We start from the raw sequence: 13,611 nt of genomic DNA, 5'->3' as shown, positions 1-13,611 counted from the left end.
AATTATCTATTTTAGCCTTCTGTCACCCTTACACAACTCACAAAGCTATTTATAACAAGCTGTGGAATGGATTTGTGGTATGAACTCGGAAACATGAGCAGCGCAATAATACATCATGTAAAAACATCATTAAAAAATGAGTCGGTCATGTCAGAGCACAAGTTTGCTTCAACCCTCTTTAACACCAATATGTAGGTGTAACTTTATATTTAACTCGGCCTTGTAAATTGCGAAAAAAAAATGTAGTCACACCACTCAGGGAGATGGAGCTACACCATCTAAAACTAAGAAAGAAGTAAGATAATTGCTGCTCTTTTAGAGACAGAGATGATGTATATATGTTTTGAGTTCATGTTTAATTAAATAAGAAGCCTCTTGGCTCAGGCCTGATGACTCACTGAGCTTCCCGGCCTTGTCTCTCACTGTCCAAGTGTTTGCTGCCACTTTTTTTTGTGTGTGTGTTTTCCATCTTTCATCTCTCTCTCATTGCTTCCGCTGATTCTCTGCTTCAACCCTCATTTCTCCTCACTCGACCATCTTTCCCTCACACCGCTTCTTTTCTGCACTTTCCTCTCTATCACTTCCATACTTTCCCTAAATTACTTCTTTCTCTTCTTCCTCTTTGTGCACTGTTTTTTTTCTTTTTTTCTTTATTTCCTCTCCCTTTCACTTCTCCTCTGTCTTACCACTCTCTTTCTTGCATCTCCTCTTTCACCCCCCTCTTCTCCCTCTTCGCCTCTACTAGCAAAGATTTCCACCCACTCCTTTAACCCGCTTCCGCTCTGGAGCGCTGAAGTGGAAAACAAGTGGAAATGATGGGGGTTTTCTGCCTAAAACTGTCTCCCCAGTTACTCAACTCAGGGAACAAACAATATTTGTCTTGTCTTGCTTTCTCCCACGTCCTGACCGGGGTTGTACGAGGCTAGAAGTTGTCCAATTTTTTATGGCAGGTGACTCCATCTTGATGTTTTTAAAAGTCTGTTTGAGGATTCAGACACACTCAAACAACAAAGTGCAAAATACACAATAGGTTTTAAATTTCAAAATAGTTTAAGTTTTCACATTCTCAAAACTGGGTATTACTACATCTTATTACATTCACATTTAGTTTGATTATAAATCGAATGTCAACATTCACATTTAATTTTTCTACAAATCCAAACAACTTTTTCTTACATAGCTGCCCAAGAGGCGTCCCACTGGTAAAAGTCCTGGCTGGAGCGGAGTGTCCTCCTCTCTGGTTGGTTAGTTGCACCCCGGTCACTCATGCACAACAGGCTGTCCTGTCCTCCGGCTGTGCTGGGGCTGGCAGCTTGTCCCACAGTGGCTGTGAAGAAGAGCAACTTTATTCAAGTCTGGCACTTACAAGACCAAGAGAGGGGAAGGGGGAGAAAGGAGAAGGGATCACAAGAATATCTCGTAAGTGTGGTTGAGAATCTTTCTGTTTTGTCATAAATAAAAGTTAGAGTAGAAACAGAGTGCAGGCAAAATTAGGCAAACATTGAATGACTTTTCTTTTCCCTTAAGAAAAAATCTGTATACCCCTTCCGTCTTCTGCATATTGATGTAAAATCAGCCTTTTGGAGTCAAACTCATCATAAACATAAAGATGTAATAACAATAAGCCAATTACATTTGTGAGTGGATTGTTAGCAGTGGTGATGATGATGATGTGTTGTAAATGAGGTGAGGTAAAGGTCAGAGAAAGTGTGAATATCTGAACATCAGTCCAATACATGTGTTTCCATACATTTACAAACTGAACTGTTGAGGCCGACTTACTTTTAAATATCAAAATCCTTTGATGTAGAAAGTATCACATCGAATCAACAGTTCTCTCACTTAGATCATTTTATTTCTTACAAAATGATACAAAACAAATGATTGATCAGGGCCATACACCTTTTTGTGCAATCAAAACAACAACAACAAAAGCTTCCTAACATAAGAGGAATCTTTTTTCCTTTTCTTATCTTTCTTCATTTTCATTCTGTCTCCCTCTGATGACTGAACAAAGCAAGGAGAGGCTTTTACACCTCTGTTATATCTGCTTCTCTCATGAAGTGGTTAAGGTTAGTGTTAGAGTTGGTTTTGGGTTAGACACAATAGAATGGAAATCAATGCAGTGTCCAAGTATGGCTGTGCAAACTTGTGTGTGCATGTGTGTGTGTCTGTGTGTTGTGCAGATTGACCCAAGCTGACAGGCTACATGGTTTCTCCATCCTGCTTGTATATAAAAAGAAAATGTGGGCACTGAGCTCTGCCTGCTTCACTTACATTCACACACATGCTCACACATGGACACACACACACACACACACACACACACTTCACTGCACTCACTGTATCTTCCTCTCCCACTTTTTTTCTCTCTTCTTCTGTTATATCTTTCACTTTCTGCACTCAGCAGTGTGAGGGTTAAATGTGATTTCGTCAGCAGCTTCCTGAGTGAAGTGTGTGTGTGTGTGTGTAATATTTATTTCATAGGGATTTCCCCCTCTGCATGCTGGGTGGCTGCCGGCTATGTCATCATCTTCTGAGCTGTCAAAGGCCATCACCGTTACTCATGGGACACGAGGTGTGTGTGAGAGGGAGAGAGAAAGAGAGAGACAGACATAATGAGGAAGAGAAAGGGACAAGACAGAAAGAGACAGACAGACAGAACTGGGATGTGTGTGTGGATTGGTGGAGACGATGTAGCGCCATACTGGGGAGCTCAGTGGGAGCAGCAACATCAGGTGAAGAGTTTTCATTTGACACATTTGGTCGGTGAGTGGAGGCGAGCTGGAGGCCTGAGTGCATCACATGCGCTTGTGATACACACACACACACACACACACACACACACACACACGGTTTGTGATATACTGTACACACACACACACAGGGAACACAAGCAGCAAGACCCTGTGGTCGTCTTTACCGTCTGCTGGATAATTCCCTCAGGGAGCTGGTGTGAGCCATGAAGAGAGGAGTTCATGAAGTCAAAAGTACAGTGCATTCACAAAGTATTCAGACCCCTTCAGTTGTTCACATTTTGTTGCAGCGTGATCTAAAATCGGGGTCATTCCTATGTTCCCACATTTCTAACGTTAGGCCCTGTGTTCCCACAGGGGGGAAACTGCCATTCCAACATCCCACCAGTCCGACATAGGCCTCTAATTGTCTAAATGGCAACACTTAATTTTCTATCAAATGTCCCATCATTCCGACAAATCCTGCCTCCTATGGTCGGAATAACAGTATTTTTTAAACATCCTGCCTTTCCAAAAATTCCTTTAATAGCGTACTTTTTCCCCCAGAAGATTTTGCACTGGTTGGGCTAAGACAATGATGAAATGAGTTGGTTAAGTTTAGTAAAAAGACCAAGTAGAGGATAGACAGGCCAGATAGATAAGAGAGAGTTCAGAAGTAGAGAGTCCAAAGAAGTAGGAGGGAGTCACCTGAGTAACGCACATTTCTTTATATAAAGCCTTGTCGGAATGGTGGGACAATGGCATATCGGAATAGCAGTATGTCGGAGTGGTGGAATGACGGGATGTCGGAATGACAGCATGTGACCGTTCCCACAGCCCTATGTTCTCACATTTCTAACTTTTTTTCCCCACTGAAAATTAGGCCCTATGTTCCCATAACATCACACCCATAGACATCTTTCCACATGTAGCAGAGCATCCGCCATGTGATAAATCTCAAATGTGGGAACATAAGGCTGTGGGAACATAGGCATGGACCCCTAAAATCACTATAAAATATCCCTTATCTGTATCACATTGACAAGTATTCATAACCATTTGCTACAGTATGTCACTTGAAATTTAGCTGAGGTGCCTCCCATTTCTCCTGAGTGGATTCCAGCTGTGGTAACTTCAACCTGACCTGACCTGATTTGGAAAGACACACACCTGTCTGTATAAAGTCCCACAGCTGACAGTGCATATCAAAGCCCCAAAAAAACAAAACAAGCAAGAGCTCAGAGACAGTGTTGTGTCGAGACACATATCTGCTGCATCAAAGGTTCTTGGGAGCTCAGTGGCCTCCACTCAACTAGAAATGGGGGATTCCTTTTGTCTTTATTTCAGTTTTCCCCACAACTGCTCATCTGGCCGACTTGGAGGACGCAAGGATGTACATCGCCACTGTCAAGAATGTCTGACAAGCACTTCTTCAGAAAGCTTTATATGAAGGAAGAAATATAGGCACAGACCTCAGTGCAATATTTCAGTTTGTCATTATGGAGTATTGAGTAAAGGCAAGGCAAAGCAAGGCAAGGCATCTTTATTTATATAGCGCATTTCATACCAAGGCAACTCAATGTGTTTTACATAAAGACAAAACATAAAAAGAAAAAAAAAAGAACAGAATAAAACAGCATAACAACAAAAAACAAAAAGCACAGAGTTAAAAGCAGGCGCAAAGAAGAGCAAAAGCAAAACTATCTTTAAAAATATCACCAACACATGAAATAGGCTTGTGGTGCTTCTCTGATTGAGCCTCATATTCTAGGATTAGAACTATATTTTGATTGATCAGCCATATTTGCTGTCTCTATATCTCGCTGTCCTCTTTTCTGTCTTTTGGTGGCCATTTTACAGCCTCCATGATTACAGTCTTACATCAGTTTTCTCCACTGATTTGACATTATTTAAGAGGCTGAAAGGTGCATCAGATGCCAGCTGGCTTGACGATTTATCTGGGTTTTATTTTTTGGTGTGGGTTTTTATGCCTTTTCATGACAATGTGTCAGATCAGGTCATGGAAATATAAGTTATTGCTGCTTTTAAGTAACATTTTCAAGATCTAATCTGAGGGAGTGAAATGAAAAGGTATCTGTCTCTTGAGGAGAGTTTGCAGCGAGGTCAAAGCGGCAGGCAGGGCAATATGAGTCATATAAGTTACCCAATACCCTCTGACAATGCCTTAATAGAGATCTGTGAGGCCATGGTTGAGTTTGCGGAAAAAATGATTTTGTATTGTGTGATGCAGAAAACACACACAATGCACACTCATGGTTCAAGGTGAGGTGTGTGTTATAAGAGGGAACAGAAAAGGAAACAACAGACCCAACTTGTGAAATACCTAAATGTGTTCAAATGTTATTGGCATGGTCAGTGAAACAAGGTCATGATAAGGAATAGAAATTCCCATTTCTTATGAGCTATCTGGGCTTTCTATCAACCTCCAGTGCAGGTGAAAGATGATGAAAGTTAAATTTGACAAATATTTGGACCATTTCTATTGTTTCAAATGGTGTCAAACATCCAATGTGCACATTTATTTAGAGAATTTTGTATAAGAATTGGAGAAATTGGGGGTAAATTATTGTCTCTAGCAAACTATGTGGATTTTAAATACATGAAATAAAATATAAATTCATTTTACCCAAAACAAGAATATGAGACAAACAATTTGTAGATCATATATATGAAAATAAGCTGTGATAACTACCTGAGAAGACTGTACCCTGTAGCAATAACAGTCAATGCTCAGTTGTTGTTGCCAACCTCTCTCAATTCTGTTGTTTTGTAAGAGCAGTAATAGTGACAAAGTCCTCTCACTACAGGCTGTCATAATGGTACTTATTAGATGACTGCTGACTGTAAATTGTGTGTTTATTTACAGCATGAACAGAAGATATCTACACTTTAATACTAACTTTACCAGGAGGATCAGAGTCAGAGCTGCTGCAGTCCTACCATCCTATATACACAATACACAGTATCATGAAATACTGTAGGCCACGTGCTCCATATGCAATGCATGGCTGAAAGATGAGAGCTATATGTTAAACTTAGCTATGTGTACTGAAGGACAGTATGAATATTACTGCAGCATTTCAAAAGACTACAGGAAATGCATCTAAGCTTATTGAAATACGTGAAGTCATTCAGTAAAAAATATATCACGTTATGTGTCACTTGTGCTGAAAATAATGATTCAGAAATTAACCTTTTTAAAAATGAAAAGTTAAACAAAATGAATTGTACCTATTTGCACAAAGTTTAATATGGATTTCTATCTCCTGTTCTACAGAAACTTTACTTTTTTAGCATCGAATTCAACTCAAAAAGTCCAACAGTCACATCCCCTTCTCAAAATATCATCCTGTTTGTCAGACTGTGTCTAGAGTATCAACTACTAACATCGCCATCTGGATTTGTGGGTAAAAAAAAAAAGATTCTCCTTTTTTGTGTGTATGTGTGTTAATGGTGCATCTGTCCAACTGTTCACATGTCTGTGTTTATGCATATGTCTGCATGTTTGTGTGTGTGTGTGTGTGTCATTTCAGGACGAGGTGTGGGGCAGCGCTGCAGGCCCCACAGCCTGAGTCAGGTGTGCTGAGGTCAACCTGCGTCATGGTGACATAACGTTGTACAGGGTGCACACCTCTCAGTCGAAGCTTAATGGAACATTCAAACGCACACACACACACACACACACACACACACACACGTCCAGCATTTTTTGGGAGTATGTTGTCTTCTTGCCGTCTGTTCACTGATGTGTGTTTGATTTGTTGGCAAAAAGAGAACTAATTTGCCCTCAGTTCCTTTGAGGGTTAGAGCCCCATCTCTACTGCTGCTTCTTTTTCTCTAAATTCTAGGCTACAGTGTTTATCAGTGGTCCCTCTATGTGTTAATAAGGTTGTAGTTTAACTTTATTCTTAGTGCAGTTACACTGAGGTAAATTTAAGTTCTGTTTGGTTATTTATTATTGCATCTATTACAATATTTTACTGTACAGTTGATTTTTAAACAGCATACTATTTATTATTGTGGGAGGTTTGGTGACATATCCAGAGGAACCTGCTAACCGTTAGCAGGTTCTGGTCAAACCAAGCTAGTAAGCCCTGAACATGCTAGTGATATGAAGTCACAATAGCTTTGCCAAGTGTGGATGTAGGCTACTGTAATACAAAGCCAGTTATGTCTTCTTGTGTGGCCAAGCCCGAATTTCAAGTTTATTACTTCATGTGGTCTTATGTCTGATCCAAAAAAGTCTGTAAGCCTACTCTGAAAGTAGATTTGCAGTATAACAGGAACCCTATTCAATATGTATAATAAAGTAGTTTATTATTTTTTAACATAATTAATACAGCATTTTTAAATTAGTACATGGGCTATAGGGTGATATGAATTCTTCTTCCATAACTATTTGCACCATAACTGTATTAAGCATTGTTGTTTTGTGGAGCAGCTATTACTGAAGCTGGAAGCAGCTAATAAGCTATAATGGCTCTGACTCTGTGATGCCTCAGAGGTCAACACTGTCAATACTGCTTGATGTCACTCACGTGGTGCACACACTTGTGTTTCTGACCACAGTAACTTCATTAGGATGAACTGATTTTACTGCCAAGTTCTAAAAGGTGACTTGTCTTTATCTGACGCTAAATTGTGAGCTTTTGTATTTTATTCAAAGCTCACCATTATGACAGTCGGTGCAACAGCCAGTACATAATGTGAATATGAATCCCTACAAAGGGATAACATCCACATGGACCGTCAACATCCCTGGTATCATAAAACCCCTGAAAGCAAGTCACCATAAGTCCGCCCTGCTGCTTTTGGACTGCAGCAGCGCCCTTTTCATGCTCCAGCTTTGACCTATTCCATGGGGCTCATGTGTTCTGTAACACACTGTATGTTCTGCCCCAGATAATTACGTCACCTCTTGTTTTTTACGCTGTGGTGCAAGCGAGGTTCAACCTATAGAAGCTCTACTGATCTGCTGCATACGGCTTTGGGTGACAGGAGGACTGAGGTTTTAAGTAGGCCGCTATGTGCTTTTAAAGTTGTGTCTCTGTCACCTGCTATTTTGGAGGACAGACTGATGGCACAATGTGCAAAACCTAACATTATTCCAACTATTCAGGGTAATTACTTTACTGAGTGATGTTCTATTGAAGCAGAAGCTACATTTTGAATATTTAAATTGTCAGCAGAAAAACCATACATTACTAAACAATCAACTCCTTAGTTTTACAGGTCAACACTGTCAGAAATGCTCTGTACTCATCTGAGGATCATCTTCCTTCCCTGAAGCTTCTTGGGTGTTGACCATCTGTTGCTCATTTACAATCCAAGCATTGAAAATAGAAGGTGAAAATGTTTTTGAGCCATTGGAGTCCACTCATCTTCAATTTAATTCAATTAACTATGAGTGAGTAACCACTCCAGCAATGGAGGAGACAGACAGATCCACCCATGTGTTTCACTGCTATTGAATCCAACCGTCTAGCGCTGAGAGGGACAAGAGTCATCCCAGGAAAAGAGAGACAGTATAGAGCACTTTATTATTCATGAGTGTTCGTGTTCATGTGAGTGCACCTGGAAATATAAACGTAAAGCCACACCTGCATCTCAAACTGGAATGGATGGCCCCACAAATCACACACGCAGTCTGCATATTGCATGCGCTTTTTCATTATAATAAGCTTAAAGTGCACCCTTTTTTTCAAAGCACTGATAAACAAATGTAAACAGTTTGCAATTTAATCCATATTTGAAAATCCTTTGTTTTGTATTGTAAAATATTGTAATATCATCTTCAGTCACTTCAGTCGTCATCACAACCAACTGCTCCCACCTCAAAATCTCCTCCTCCTCCTCATCTTTCTCTTCCTCGCCTGTCTTTAGGCAGGGAGCGTGAGTCTGACATAGGAACATGCTAGAGTGTGTAGCACTGTCATATATCTACTGTAGTACATGTGCCTGTGTGTATGTGTGTGTGTGTGTGTGTGGAGGGGGGTCGAAGTTTGCCAGATTGTTGTTGCCTATGGATTACAGTATGTGCAGTGCTGAAGCTTCTTGGTTCGCAGTAAAGATGACATGAGAGGCTTTGTGTGGAAGGGAGCCGAGCCTGCCATATAGAGGCAGAGCATCCATGCATGTACACACCATCCTGCACACACCCAGAGCCCATGTGAGGACATTTTAAAATTTGATCAACGCGCATACTTGCATTTGTATGGTTGAAATCATTTTGATCTGACTTGAATTTTCCACATCACCAAAAGTTACGCAGCCTCTAATGCTTTCCAATACAAATGCTTAGTCCACTAGTACCCAGATAAAGACACTGTGCATATTATATACTAAATCCTGAAACAGAGAACATAGTCACTCGTTGGATTTGCTCACTTCCTAGACTCCCAAAAAGATTCGGAGAGCAAACCTGGGGCTGTCACAGAAATGCACCTTCCTTTGAAACATTACTGAGAGTCACATCAGGCAGGATATGGCAGAGCAGCAGGGACACTCAGAAGCAGCTTGGAGATATGCTCTGAGGCTCTGGGCTCTGTCAGAACATTTAATTGAGTTCAGCCATGATAAGATTCCTACAATTTTTTTCCAACATTTTTCTCCCACCCGCTGGGACCTCAGCAGGGGTTTATATGCCTGTTTGGTTTAAGAGAGATGAGAGGAGAGCGACAGGGTATGTAGACGAGTCGAGAAGAAAGAGTAAAAAGTGGGAAGAGGGGGAGGAGATAAAAGGAGGTGAAAAGGGGAACAAGCACATGAATGGAACAAAAGGACAAGCAGAAAGACTTTAGAGTACAAATAGGGACTGAAGGCAATTGATGCTGGTGAAGAACACAAAGCAGCAACAGGAAGATTAGACAGAGATAAAGATAGATGATGAGATGCATTCATCACTGCGCGTCCGGGAGGTCCCATTGTACTGATTCTGTCCCACCGGAGCAGGACAATGACCAGCTGTGACAGGCTACCAGTCAGGAATTTAGAAAGCCCCATCTCATACTGTCAGTCCAAGACACAAATGTCCCCCAGTGATATGAATTTATGATAACATTAATGCAGCAAAGGATTCGGCCACTTCACTGGGGCACACTTTCCCTGACTATGCTGCCTGGAGGCAAACAAACACACTGTTGGATGACAGGGAGGCTGGTGAGGAGGTTACGTTAAACAAAACTAATACACTCAAATGATATACAATATGATGATGCAGCTGTCATGAAACAGATGTAGATGTTGCGCCTTGGCTGCAACCCCAAGGAGTGTGTGGCAGAGGGGACACAGGGAGTAGAGTGAGTTTGCATGGAGATGACACTCTCCATACCTTTATGGAGCAGTGTGCAAGTATACTATTATTATATTATATGGTTAATTGGATTCTTCTTCTTCCTCTTCTTAGACAACACATAATCATCGCTGTAGGAAGTGAACTGATGAATGGTCATGCAAATGCAAAACATTTCAGCACTTTGACTGAACCAAAGCGTTTCTAGATTTTTGTTTTAGGAATACACAAATAAATTAGACTTGTAGTTTTTAGTTTGTATGTGTCAGCATTACAAGGAAGGATTTACCCGCTTTGTTGTCAATGAAATTTGCTGCATGGAAACTTTTTACACAGTTTTTTCCCCACATACATTGCTGTCCATGCAGTGGCCAAATTAATTAAGAAATGAGACAATCTGTCAGCTGTCTAATCTACTCCGAAGCACTATTGTTATGTTGCGTGTTTCTTATTATTATTCAAGTTCTGTGACAAATTATTTGCCTGGGTCCTTTAAATATAGTGGGGGCAGTAGCGAACCAGTATTTATCAGCTAGATGTGGATCAGTGTACTTGCGAAGGTAGAAGGTAGAAGGGCCTCCTGATTCAGCTTGCATGGGACAAAATATTTACTCTAGAAACACCAAAAAGTTACTGTTTGGTCACAATAAGCCCAAATGTGAGACCATCGCCAAGAATAAAAATCACCCTCTTTCTCAATGTTTTTGCCTGCCTCTGCCTGCAGTCTGTCTATCGTTGTCATAACCCCTCAAGTTACTATGGCAACCTCTGAGTCTTAAGAAACACAGCTATTTATCAACTACTGTATGTCACTGATATTTCAGAACCCTTTTCCCATACATTTATATCAAGTCTTTGTGAAGTATGTGTGTATTTGTCTTTCTATGGGCACCAAAGATTTGAGTGCTCTGTTTGACATAAACTTTGTTTACCAGTTTCAGATTATAATATACAAGATAATTACTCTGGCTCCCAAATAGCAAGACTGTGGCATAATCTAATAATAAGGTTGCTTCATAGACAACAAAATGCACGTTTGTTTTTATTGTGTTCACATGATCATTGGTAGTTTGCTATCAGCTCGAGTGCAACAGCCATTGTTTTGGCTGGTCATATGTAACGGATGTGCACTCACTCCAACCATAAAGGATGTGCTAACCAATCTGCTAAGCAGTTGGCAACCTCTTGGCGAAGAGGTTAGCATCATCGCCTCCGGTGCGGGAGGTCGTGGGATCGAACCTCACCTAGGGCAGGCTGTGAGAAACACAACGCAGAGGGCCAGATATGACATCGGCTACACATAGTAGCACAAGCACAGGTGTTGTTAATGACACTAACGATGGGCCTGTTCAAAGAGCAACGGAGAGTCGACAGACACAACAACACCAGAGCCCTGAAAGGGAAGAAGATTATTGGACTTCAGCCATCATGACAGTTATCATATCCATCAGTGCTTTTCTGACTGTAATGTCTTCCATGAAAAACACAGTATTCAACTCTCAAAACTCTTCTGTTCAAATTTCCGGCATTGCATTAAATGCCCTAACCAGGAAGAGATTTAAAAACAATTCCTGCTTTACACTAGGTGACTATGTAATGATAATTTGTCTGTTTTTCCCTCTCTCTTAGTTCCAGCAACTTCAGAGCCACTGTTTTCATGTATCAGCTGTCTAGATGGTAAACAATCAATTTGGTCTGCACTTGTGTAAAATGTAATGGTTAAAACACACCACATGCACTTAAATGGGCTTTTAATAGACTTATGAATTGGTGGATTGGAGAAAAGTAGAGCTGAAATGTTGTGTCCTGAAACCAAGTTGATATTTCCCTTAAAGAGTATGTTTGTGTGCATGCATATGATGTTACTAATGTACCGGCTTTCAGTGTGTAGGAAACATGGGAACAAAGATTTTATCCTGTAAATGTGTGTGTGTGTTTTCAGGCTGGCTCTTCAGAGCCCCAGCAGACCCCACAGTGAGCTAAATAGCTCTGATTAAATTTGCTCCTCTCCATTGCTTTTAGGATTCAGAGATAATGTTCATTAGGAGAGACGGGCAGGGACTTTGGGAGGCGGATGCTTGTGTGTTGCTCAAGAGTGGCTGTAATGGGGAGTGATGGGAGGATAATGCAATTTGGTTGCATTTGAAGCCGTGACTAGGGGTTAATTTCATGGAGTGTGGGTGTATGATTGTTTGAGGTTAGGCCAAAGTTCAGGTTGGACTCGGTTGTGGTCCTGCAGCTTCTCTTGACTTTACACTAAAGTTGCTATTCATTCCTCCAACTAGGGAACTCACTCTGTGAGGCCTAAACTAATAGATTCACATGTTAGGAAATACGCTAAGTTTATTGGCAAAAAATAGATGAAAAGACTGATGCCACTCTGATAGCTGAAGACTTGCTCAGTCTGACATCCACCTTTCCACCTCTCCCAAATATTGATTAATGAGGAAGTTCCCTACACCCGTTTTAACAGACAGAAGATGTTTTTTTGGTCTTTTTCACTTTTAATTGACAGGATAGTCGGAGAGACAGACAGGAAATGGGGAGATAGAGAGCGAGAGTGATATGCAGCAAAGGGCCACTGGGGGATTCGAACAGGGGCTGACTGCTGTGAGGACTATAACCTCTGTATATAGGCGCCTGCACAACCCAGTGAGCTATACGATACCATCACCCTAGCCTACCCTCATCATAGAACAGATTTATCTCTCAACACAAATTTATGCAGGGAGTCACAGACGAGTGACGTTTGTCCTGCATCAAGGAAAATAAAAAAATGAAATGAAATGCTAGTGCATGAACAAATTTTGTCATAAGTTGTGGTTTAATTTTGACGACTTTTTGAACTCACGGTGACTAAAGCAGCAAGACACTGCTCCGAGACAAGAAATATTAAGACTCATAACCCTCACCCTAACACACAATGTTGAATTTTTACACATTGTGTGTTTTATAAAGGAGACATAATTAGGTTTCCCCCTCATTTTCTACTCTACTCTAACTGGCTGCTGGCTGTTGTTTCAGACATGAATGTTATTGATCGTCTCATCTCATCTCATCCTCTCTGGAGGAACATGGAAACACAGTTCTCAGCTCATGAAAACCTCGTGAAAGGATTTAATTTGTCTCCAGCTTTAATTCTTTTATGGAAAACTTTATATTTCCTCCCATTGTACTTTTATTTATTCATACTTCCTTTGCTTCCTCTCCTCCCCCTCTACTCTGAAATAATTAGCAATAGTCATTTTTGGTGTGAAGTGCATTTAAAGCCATGTCTTCGTCCTGCCCTCTCCTCTCCTCACATCACCAAAGGGACCTCTGGGGTAGTTATACCGCATTGACGTGTGCAGACTGAGTCAGCCTGCAGCTTTTCCATTCACACAAGTACAAACACACACACACACACACATGCGCGTGCTCCAGACTGATGACCCACCAATGTGAGGCTGCCTCACCACATCATGAGTGCGCAATAAAAAAAATATTGCCTGTCATGGTTCCCCTTCTTGATCTATGTTAAGTCACAGATTCTGCACCTTGACTTCCCATCAAATGACGTGAACT

Source organism: Trachurus trachurus (assembly GCF_905171665.1).
Source record: "Trachurus trachurus genome assembly, chromosome: 10".
Taxonomy (NCBI): Eukaryota; Metazoa; Chordata; class Actinopteri; order Carangiformes; family Carangidae; genus Trachurus; species Trachurus trachurus.
This window is presented reverse-complemented; position numbering follows the sequence as displayed.